This window comes from Ambystoma mexicanum, chromosome 7p (genome assembly GCF_040938575.1).
Source record: "Ambystoma mexicanum isolate Mex_15411 chromosome 7p, UKY_AmexF1_1, whole genome shotgun sequence".
Taxonomy (NCBI): Eukaryota; Metazoa; Chordata; class Amphibia; order Caudata; family Ambystomatidae; genus Ambystoma; species Ambystoma mexicanum.
In genome coordinates, this window is record NC_090939.1 from 559,815,104 (window position 1) to 559,827,507 (window position 12,404).

Consider the following 12,404-nt stretch of genomic DNA (forward strand, 5'->3'; position numbering starts at 1 on the left):
GATTTGCACCTAACATGAAAGCCACTGTACCAGATTGTGGGGCAGTCTCGACCCCTTTCTTTTTTCTGACAAAGTGATTCATTCTTGTCTCGGGAGGATAGATCAGGGGCAACTCGCTCCCCTTGGAAGCAAGATGATGTGTAGCAAAATAGGTTTGATCCCCAGGTATGCGCTTAGAAACATCTGGGTATTAAGGGTGTAATAAATAACCAATTATAATTATACTTGCTTTATGAACCTACATTTCAATTTAGGCTTCTCTTAAATTTTGTCAGGTTGTTTTGTCATGTGACATTGTGCTTCTAAAACGAGATTTATTGAACATTGTACTAGTTAAGACATTGAATAATAACTTTGCAGAAAGTGTTTTGTTTGTTCTATTATCGAAGCTGGAACCAGAGAAGATGAAGTCCCCGCTGCTGTCTAAGTTTAAAACTGTGGCAGTAGGAAGGTAGGGCTTACATCCATGCCTACCACAATTGAAACATTATGTTCCATTGAGCAAATCCATTTTCATCACTCTGCCTTGTTTGCCTTAACAGTCTGTAGGAAAAGTCTCACTCATATGGGTTTATAAACTATACTGTTACGCCACGCATGCATATTAACTATTTATATAATGCATTCAAGTGGGGAGACAGTGTGCCAAGTGAGGTTATTGTGTTATGGGGGGCTGGTAAACAGGGTGCCATGTATGGCTTTTGTGTTTTGCAGTGGGACTGCAGGAAGCCAGGTATGGATCTTTTGACGTATCAGCACGTGTTTGGCTATTAGATTGAAGGCTAAGGAATGCACTTTCATAGTATGGACACACTTACCGTCATTTTTAAAATGTAAGCATTCGGATAAGGAAATCTAATTTCCACCAATGGCGGTCTGAGGGGAACAAACAGAATACTGGTTTATAACAGTTTTGGCGGTAAATACCGATTTAATTGAATACTGCCAGTAGCATTTCAATAAATCCACATGCATTGTTTCAATATTCTTTTGCCATTCCAATACTCATCTTTACGATGGCATTGGATTAGCAGACCACACGGCACTGTACATTGTTTTACAATGCAGAGAAGGGTCTATCTGGAACGTTCACTGAATTAAATTGAGATGGGGTTGACATATGTTCTTTTCCTGTTGTAAAATAAATTGCTTGAGATTCCCTTCTGGGCAGGAAAAATAATTTTGTAAACTTCAGGGGATATTTTACTATTTAGAAGTGGAGCTAAAGAATTGAGTTTGCAAGCCAGTATATTGCAAGCCAGTACTCCACCTTGTAACCTGGACGTAGTTCCCGCTGGCAGTGTTCTGCTGGGAAACCGCCAGCGGTAAATACCCCCAAGGCTCTGATTTTGTGGGTGCTAAAGATGGCAATATCAGTCAAATGCTGTCTCGTCTTGCAGTCACAGCTTAGTTTGGGCTATATCTGAAATGAGCCATGCAATATGCACTGATTACTTGAAGTTTGCATTGGGGCAATGCACTCGCTGCATTTCATAGCACTTCAGGACCCTGCATCCAATGCCTGAGTAAAAGCAAAGATGAAATATATATCAGATCCTTTGATGATCATAAAAGAGCACTGCATGTGCATGTAGAACATTGACATATGATAATGACATTTCATACAAACACATATGGCCTATTTAAGCTAATGACTTAACCTAGGGATTCTCACACGCCGACTGAGAAGCAGCTAAGAGAGCACGGCCTCCAGACGTAAAACCAAGCGTTCTCATTACCCTCTAAAACGTAATCGAGATATTTTTTGATTTGGCATTCTTTTTTTCAGCAATATTCTATAAAATGGATCCTTGTTACTGAACCAAATAGACATTTAAATGTCAGCTAAATATTCGGTTTAATATGTCTAAGGACATCTGCTCATTCTGAGTGTTGCCAGTTGCTGGGAAACAAGAACGTCTGATTTTTTAGAAATGTTTCGAAGAAGGCAAACAAAAAGTATTGGCGTCCTACGGTTCCAGAAGATTAATAGAACCTGTTTGTGGAACCTGTCTGTCTTTTAATTATGTGGTGTCAAGCAGACATAAACAACCGTGGATCACTTTTGCTCCCTAGATATTTCCAACAGCTCCAGCAAAGAAGAAATTAAACAATTTCGATCTCAAATGTCAGACCAGTTAAAATTCCTACACTCTAAAAAGCATTCCTGATTCTTCTTGTTTCGAAGAAGAACATGTGGATTGCTTTAACATTATGCCAAAATGGTTGTTGAGTGCATCAAATGTCATCATGTGTGTAGATGTATGTGTTTCATGAGATAAAAGTGAAGTCGTTCATTTGCAAGGCCAGCAAATCACTGGACATGTGTGTGCTTGTGTGTGTGCACGCTTGTGTGTGTGCTTTTATGATCACGATCTGAATAATGTTCTCTTTTTCATGTCAACACTAAAGAACACTGCTATATGGTCGCCAAGCCTTTTAGGAGGAAGGATGATAGCTCAGGGGCGACGCGTTTGTCTTGGAAACCACTCGTTGATATTAAGCTCGTTATAAAAGAACAATTATAATTATAATTTACCCTGCTGATCCCTTCTCAGTGAGGAGGTTGCCAGGTGAGGAGCTGCACATGACACGCTGGCAGCATCATATGTGACACATGTCTTTTAACAGCCTGCTGATGCACAATGATTCACAAAATAGTTGTAGAGTACCTCGAATGTAATCATCTATTAAAATGTATGCCTTTAATGAGATAACGATGAAGTCATTCCTTTGCAAGGCCAGGAAATTGATGGTAATGTGTGTGATTGTGTGCGCGTTTTTATGATCTAGGTTTGAATAATGCTCTCTTTATTCATGTCAACATTAAAGACCAATGCTGTATTGTCGCTCACCTTTCTACCATGTTAACCCCTTCTCAGTGAGGAGGTTACCAGATGTGGAGCTGTGCATCACAAACCAGCAACAGCATACATGACATACAGATGCACAACAGATGTGTTTGGGTGTGTGTGTGTGTCTGTGTGTTATGAAGTGAAGTCTAATTCATCATGATTCTACATGGGTTCTACAACACATGATTTGGTAAAGCAGGCCAGTGACAGCTCTCTTGATTAATATGGCGATCATGTAGCGTGATAGTAAAACAAGCATGGTATCAAACGAGATAAATCTGAAACAATCTAACACTTATTTCTACATATAAGTGATACTCAGTGGAAATAGCAATATACAAAGGTCTTCATTTTATTTCAAATACAAAAGTAGTACACATTGTAGTAAGTCTATGAATGTCAGAAAAGTACATCACAAACTTGAGTCAATTGTTAGGGTAAAATATAAATGTATTGATTTCCAAAAAGTGCATAGTGCTTAATAAAAACATTTTAACATGTGCTAGAGCACCAACTAAGCTTCGGCCATGGCCAGGAAGTTCTACTATTAAATGTTTACAATAGACTGCAGGTGGGGAATGGAATGAATAGATTTAATTATATACAAGCACGAATTGAGCACTGGAGGAGCTTGCACCTGGAACTTAAATCTTAAATTTGAACCCCAGTACTTAATTGAAGGGATATTTGAAGAAGAAGATGGAGTGTGGGATCACCTACATCTAATAGCAGAACACCCGGAGGGAACAAATAAAAATGCATTAGCCATAGATGGTATTATTGCCCCTCACAATCTAAAGGGGTGCAATGGATGAGTGAGAGTCGATTGAACTGCCAAAGCCAGTCATGTGAGTCGGGCGGCTCAAACAACATCGATTATAACCTGATAAATATACAGATATGGGATTCTATTATTGATTTTGAGGTGGTGGAGAGGCATGAAAGTGACCATCGTCCACTAAAATTAATCTTTGGAATCAATATAAATTACAACAAACACCGCGGTGGAAGAGAGGGCCATACACAGATGAGCATTGTAAGCCATATTAGGTGTGCTGTAAAGTGGAAGACATTCGATAAGATGTCCACACTGCCCAGTGTCTATGCAGAATACATTCCATTGATGGAAGTCTGCTTTGGTGATTCTGATTCTGACAATAATTCTGGAGATATTTATCTAGCTATATAACAAGGCATTGGATAGAATGGGGCTTCTGTTTACAGAGCCAGGTATAACTGTTAAGATGAGTACACTCAAAACAAGTCCATGGCTTGATAATGTAGTGGTCAAGCAGCTACTACTAAAATACGGTACACATGTATTTAATAAGAATGCGAGTGGCATACATGTGACAAGATCCCAATATGAAACATTACTGAAGGTGAAGCAAAAAGATGTTGTAGACAATCTCTGGGAAACGCTGCTCTTGACTATTAAGGAGAAAGACAGCGCACAGTTCTAGAGGATATAAAGTAAACGTTCAAATGTGGAAGGAGTTACCAGCCAAGGTAACATCTCAGAATCAAAATGGTTTATTTTGGAGTATTAGGCGCAGAAACTACGGTTTTTGGTAAGCAGCTGGCTCTAGCTCATAGTTCTGAGTTCAGGTCGTCTTTGCCCCTTGTATTTACTAGCAATGAGATTTTCCCTGGTATCAAAAGAATTCTGCTTAACTTATTGAAGTCCAAACCCAGTATGTGGGTACCTTACTTGGTAAGACTGTTTAATGCAATCACAGCAAGCAAAGTAGTGTGTTTCAAAATCATGGACAGAAGCGGAAATCATTGCTATCTATAAAATGGTTGAGATGCAATATCCCTCCAATTATCATCTGCTTGCTAGACTCTGGGAGCAAAGTCTGCGCAAAGGCTGTGTTGGCCCACTTGAATAAATGGTCACAAGATCGTGGGCTGATAAGTCACTTGCGGGCAGTTTTTTTAGCTGGGCATAGGCACTGTGGATCGCTACGTTTGTGATTGCATCTCCTGGTGGACATATATGCGCACCTAAACAATAATAACCTCTTCACTGTATTTGTGGATTTGCATTCTCTGGAACATTTTAATATCTTTAGGCATAACCCCTACGTTATTGTCAGCATTGCTTCTGCTATACACAAATAATGAGGCTTCATTGAGGTGGAATCTTAATGGAGCGGTCTCATTATAGTTCCTGATCGAAAAAGGTGTTGGCCAAGGTTGTGTACTGGTGCTGCAATTATTTTGTATTTCTATTAATGGTGTAATCAACGCAATTATTCAACTCCAACTGATGAGCTCCCAATGGGAATTGAAAAATACCCAATATTAATGTTTACAGACGATGCAGCACTAATCTCTCTGACCCCTCTGGGACTGGGCAAACAGAATAAGCGTTTTGCTGAGTTTTGCCAAGATACTGGCCGAACAATAAATGGCTCAAAAACCAAAACCATAGTGTTCACGTGGACGAGAAAAAAGTGAACAACCCTTTGCTTAAACTGGGGTGAATGAAAAATAGACAAAGTTGGAGCGTATGCTAACCTTGCAATGTGAATGACAGATAAAGGTAATTGGGCCAGCCAGATACCGAAAAGAGGTGTGGTAGTAACCAGATACAGTCGTACAATTGCTTGTTTTGGCAAAAAGAATTGGTATGGTGCTGCTAGAATACTAGTAGAGAGTTACAAGTTGCAAGCTCGGCATGCCACCCTCTATGGATCAGAATTATGGGGACACATGAATTGTGAAACTTTCTCACCCATTGAAAGTAAGTTCTTGAAGAATATTTTAAGTTTTCCTGTCAGCACGCTGACTGTGCCGCTCGAATTGGAAATTAACATTCAGAGCATTGGGCTTTTAGCTTGATTAAAATATTTGATGTATTTGGATAATAATCTGGAATTTATCGGCCTTAGAAATGAAGATATGCTTAAAGATCTGCTTTTCCAGGAAGGTGGAATAGCAGTATACTGGCGTATCTGCATTAAGGTAATGCTCTTTAAGATGGGATGAGGAAAATACTAGTCCAGTCCGGAAACTAACAACATGCCCCATTTGATAACTAAAAGTAATTATAACCACATGGAAGACAGCCCTCTTTATAACTTTGCCAGTGTGGTAAAAATGTGTCAGTAATTACGTTTACTGACTGGCAAAGTACAAGGTTGCTGGTGGGGTGGCCGGAATTACCTCCAGCTAACAGCTGGAGGTAATTCCACCACCCTACTGACAAAGCCCCCCATGAAGTTATCAACAATCGCCTTAATACCAGTAATACAGAGATCCTTCTCATTGGACCTCTGCCCCTGCTTTCCCTCTCTCACTCTGTCCACCCACCTTTCGGCACTCTTCTTGCTTTCTGTGAGGCAAATAACCTTGGTGTCATCTTCGACTCCACTCTCTTTCTCTCCACACATCGCGGGCATCACCAAGAAGTCCTAGTACCAGCTGCCCCTCCTCAAAGGGACGCTGCCATTTCTCACTTTCTCCCAGAAGCTCTCTGTCTCCAGAGCCCTGGTTCTTTCTGGCTGGACTACTGTAACAGTCTCTTTCTCAATCTGTCTTCCTCTACTCTTCGCCATCTGACTTATCCTTGTCCTCAAGCCAAGGGACTGTATCTCTTCTGCTCTGAAATCTCTCACTGGCTCCCGGTGGCTGCAAGGATCAAGTTCAAGAACCTTTGCACTGTTCACAAGGCTTTCTTGGCCGGGGCCTGCACCACATCTAACACTCACTAACAAAATACCTTCCTTCTCAAGCCCTTCGCTCAGCTACCTCAAACTATAAAAGTGTTAGACACTTATCCAGGAAGAGAGTGGGGGGTAGATCTCTCTCCTCTGCCTCCCTTTGGAATTGACTCCCTTCCTCTCTCAAACTTGAGCCCGACCACCTGAAGTTCTGGAGGCAGCTCAAAACGTTTCTCTTCTCCTATGCTTTCTCCCTCTCCTTCCCCTACTAACCTACCTAACCTACCTGTCTGCTGTACTGACTGGTTGCTTGGCTACCCTCAGAATCTCACTGGGTACCAGGCCCTTTCTTGGTCAGTCACCCTTGCACTGCCTCCGGGCCAACCATGCACCTAGGGGCTGTAACTGTAACCCTAAAGTCCCTTGTTCTCCTTGCACTACCCAGAGCAACGCTGCCCTGACTGTTCTTACTCAGAGCATTGCTGCCCTGTTTTCCCCTCTCCCTTGCACTTTCCCCCTCCCTTTTCTCTTGCGCTTCTCTTTCTCGCACTTGCACGATCTGAGTGGCACAAGGCCTAGTAAGATCGCTTGTCTTGTCCCCCCTCTGTCCTTCCTACCTTGTCTTGTCGCGCCTAGAAACACTTGTGTACAGGTGTGTTATAAATGACTTATCATATCATTTGATGTCATATGAGACTCCATGGAATGGGGATTAACATCCCTTACTGGCACTCATAATCTGGCAGTAATTCTGCCGTACTGAGTGCCATAAACGGTGTTACCAGTTGCAGGTATCCTGGAGGTAATACTACCAGGATAACAGCTACCTCGTAATGAGGCCCCCTGACATTAAACATAAGCTTGCTAACTAAGATACGCTCAACGGATATTGGACCTTGAAATTATGTTTTGGCTATGAATGGCATTTCGATGCATTGAAGACAAGATTACGTTGAGCACCATCTATAATATTTAGGATTGGCCTGTTACTGTTGGCTACCCGACTAAACAAATGGGATCATAATGCTACTGCAAAATCCATTTGTGTAATACTGTAGTGAAACATGAACAGCCTTTCTTTTTTCTTTTTCCCTAGCTATTGTGACAAATTGAGGAAATGCATCCCTTCTGCACAAGGGGGGGTCCCTTCCTGTGAGGCTAGGGAGGTGCGCCCGCACTGCAACCCCCTCCCTATGGGTCAAGGCAAGTGGGACCTCACCTGTAGAAACTCCACCTTTGAGGACAATGACTTACTGTCCTGTTAGGAACTCCCTACAACTGTGCATACCATGGTCTACATGGGTTGCCCTACAATGCTCAAAACTTCTAAAGATCAACACTGGGACAAAGAAAGAAGAAGAACATGTACCATTAAAGTAGAAAATCCAATCCACTAGGATAAGTACTTCAGAAGAATGTGGGCCCGGCAACACCTGACGAGTGAAACCTGGATAAAGAGAACCTCATACGTAGGCACGGGAAGACCCTGGGCCATGTAACACACAGTGAGAGAGAACTGGAGACGGAGCTATGTATATGTTAGCAAGGGACGACCCCGAGCTATGTAACACACAGTGGAAAAAACCTGGTAGGTGAGAGAGGTGAGCCCACTCCTCAAAACACCCTCCCTGGGGGTGGAGGCAAGTGGGACCTCAATGGAAAAGACTCCCCCTTTGGGGGCAAAGATTCCTCTTCCTGTGAGGAATTCCATACAGCTGTGAATACAATGGCCTACATGGGATGCCCTACAATGTAAGAAACTACTGAATAGAAAAGCTGGGATGAAGAAACACTCAATAGATGTTGTTATTATCAAGAAGAAGAACATACTCCTTTTCAATAAAAAATATCCAATCCACTCGGATGAGTACGTTGAAGAGCGTAGGCTTGGCAACACCTGACGAGAGAAACCTGGAGAGAGAGAAGTTCATATGTAGGCACAGGAAGAACCTGAGCCACGTAACACCCAGCTAGAGAGAGCTGGAGAGGTAGAAATGCATATGTAAGCACAAGAGGACCCTGAGCTACATAGCATCCAGTGAAAGAAACCTAGAGAGAGAGAGAAGACCATACCTAGTCATGGGAAGGCTCCAAGTCACGTAACATTCACTGAGAGAGAGCTGGAGAAGGAAGAATGCATACATAGTCAAAGACGACTTAAGCTACATAACACCCAGTGAGAGAAACATGAAGAGAGAAAAGCCCATATGTATACACAGGAAATCCTTGAGTTAAGTAACACCTAGCAAGAGAGAAGACCATAACTAGGCATGGGAAGGCTCCAAGCCACGTAACACTCAGTGAGAGAGAGCTGGAGAAGGAAGAATGCATACATAGTCAAAGAATACTTAAGCTACATAGCACCCAGTGAGAGAAACCTGGAGAAAGAAAAACCCATATTTATGCACAGGAAATCCTTGAGTTACGTAACACCTAGTGAGAGAGAAATGGAGATGGAGGATCACATACATAAGTCCAGGAGGACTCTGAACTACGTATCACCCAGCAGAAAGAGCTGAAGTGAGGAGGAACGCATATGTAGGCACGGGAAGACACCATGCTACATAACACCCAGTGAGAGAGATCTGGAGAGAGGGAAGCCCATACGTATACACAGGAGGTTACCTAGCTATGTAACACCCAGAGAGCGAGAGAACTAGAGAGAAAGGAACACCTACCTTGGAGGACTCTGAGCTACGTATCACTGACAGAGAGAGAGAGAGAGGCACATAGGCCAGGAGGCATGCATGTTCCAAACTCGCTCAATATTGCAGAGAGGCATGGCAACGCCTCATTAAATCCCAAAAAGGGAGATGCCAAAAGGGCAGGAGCCCAGAGAATAGCGGTGCAGACACCACAGAATGGCTGTGGTGATCAGCTGGTCCACAGAGCTTCGCAGACACTGCAGGTTACCTTATAGTGTCCAGTCCCTCATCTTGCTACCGAGAGAACGCATGGAGCAAAGAAAATCTTGATGTGTAGAACACTGAATGAGACACCCCAACAGCAGCACAAGATTAGGAGGAGGGCTCACGTGGTATTGGACTCCTAAGGACGTTTTCCAGCAAACATGAAGACCCGAGGGCAAATATCTTGTCTCAGTATAAATAGTTAGACATTGTTAAAACAATAGTGTTTGGACTTTAAAGACTGTGACAGAAGTTCCAATAATCTAAGATTGAAGACAAAGGATAAGTAGATAATAATACCCTGAGAAAAGTGTACAAGTATTCAACATTCTGTACATGAAGGACAGAATTCTTAAGAGAGAGAACATTATTAGAGTGCAGAGGAGCTAACAAAGTGAAATATGTGGCAAGCCAAAAAGCAAAGATAAACTGAATTATAATCATGAAGGAGAGAAAATCGATCAGAATAATAATTCAAACCAAGAATATGTTGAAATCAGTAACCTGTACCATAGATCCTACAAAATATTCCAAAATGTGATTTGCAGGGGACTAATTTAGAGAGGTGTTATTAAGCGATCACACTATCGATTGGTCCTGTAAGTACCCTACGGAGAAGGGTGTTATTCTACTGTTATAAGGTGGTTTTAATAGTTGTAGGGTCAGTTAGGCTAGTTTGCACAGTGGAATTATTTCTTTTGGACTTTCACACATGACAGACTTAGTAAGATAGGGGGCGGTCACCCATAGTGGCAGGGAAAGCTAGGCCTTATAAAATATAAAATGTCTTTAATAAAAATCAGTCAACCATGTCCTTAGAGCATCCACATCCTTGTTCTGGCTCGCCACACTATGTAAAACTAAGCAATGATCACTTGAAACCAAGATTTCTTGGCCATGAACTTCGAACAACAGTCTAAGCTATGATCAACTCATAGTCTACTCTGTGCTAAATATCTCGACAGAGCTTGACTCAAGAGACTCTCTGCACTACACTTGGCAACATGAATGTTATGTGACTGTTTATGTAACATAAAATGTATGTGACTGTTCCTTGAGCGGTAGCATAATTATTTGTAATTCCGCTTAATCACACCTACTTTTAATAAGTTGAATAATGTAGTTTTAGTCCTGATAATGTTGATTAATTAATATTATATTTTATACAGCGGTAGATGGTTTTTAGGTCACACAAATGTATATAATTATTTGTGATGTCTACAATGTTATGTTTAATTGTGCACCTAATGACGTTAAGTAGATTGTTGATGAATAAACAGAAACTGAAAAAAGTGCATAGTGCTTAATATAAACATCTTAACACAGCAATGCTGTGTGTTTAACATAAAAAGACATCATAAAAATACATTCGATAGTAGTTGTTAAACATTCGTTATGTTTCGCCTAGGTTATCAAACAATGGTCAGGTGTAGTCAATTCAATAGAAGTTGTTAAAAACTGGTTTTGTTTCATATAGGCCATTGTGAAATGGTCAACAATGGTCAACTAGCTGAGATAGCTGAAAATGTTATCTTCACATATAATGGCCATTCTGGCTCTTATCACCTAATTAAGTGTCTTTTGATGTATTTGCTGTAGCGTTAGTTGTCTCATATCTACTTCAAGACCAACAAATACTAAAAAAGCAAATTAACAAAATATCAGTGCATGCTATCGCCATTGTGTATACAACATATAACAAAAACAATTTGATTACCTCAAGTATTGCTAATTATTTAAGTGTTATTATCCTATGCATGTAGTTGCCAGTGAGAGAATGAAAAACAATGTGTGGTGTGGACCTTATCCCATTAAAGGTCATGTCCCCTGGGGTAACATCAGTGTATGCAAATTCAAATCGAAAAAGAAGATGAATGCGGGCAACAGGTCCTTTAAGACGAGGTAACAGTATCTGAGATGCATGGGGATGCAGATCTTACTGAAACATTAATAATCAGACCGACTCAAGAAGCTGGCAAACGTTAAAGCTGTTTTAATAACAAGTCTTTAAAACAGGGAGTACAACAGACATCAATAGATGCCGCAGAGACTTATCTCGACATAATTTATAAAAAACATTGCCTTTAAACTAAATATTCATCATGAGTGATGTCAGGATACGTGGCAAAATAGGAAAAGCTACACTAGATTATAGTTGGTCAACGGGGAACATCAACATATACTTTCTATTGTCTAAAGGGATGTGGTTGAGTCTCTAAGGTCAGGTGGGCAACTAAGTCCATCGTAAGTGCTAATCATCTTCCATGTCATGAAAATATATGACATACTATTGGCTTATCAAGCTATAGGGCTCTTTGCTACGTGGCCCTCTATAATGTGTTGATAAGATTGTACACTTCTGGAAGATGCCACACGCTAGCAGCACGCAACTGGGATTCCAGGTGCTGGGGGATTTGTCTGAATCTGGGGTCTTCAGAATGCATTTGTAAAGAGTGATATTCTGATGCACTAATTAGTGTGGATCTTTCATCATATCTTCCTCCTTTTCCTGTAGTAAAGAGTAGAAGAAAAGAATGTGCGTCTACACTTTTCTCCCATATGGTCTTAGGGGAGCCATTGGCTTGACACATTTTATATCTTTCTAATGCATCTTCTATGATGTGCTTGGCATGTAGTGGGTGAATTGCATACTCGTCTAAAATGTTGGCTGCAGTGACAGGATCTACACATTCAAATTGGCTAGTTTGTGGTGAATCTTGAATTATTTGGGTTGTTTCAATTATGTTTTCCTCTATGTTTATATCGTTGCAGTATTCATTGTTTTCGTTAATATATTGTTGGGCTTACCTAACTTTGTTTCAGTCGACAAGTTTTTGCCAAATGATTTTGTCTTTTGTTGGTACCTCATTAACTAGTACAATCAATGATTGATCTTTTGCCCGTTGTACACCTAGAGTTTCTACATGTTCTTTAAGATGTAATCGCAAGAGGGGCGTGGCCAACTGTCATGT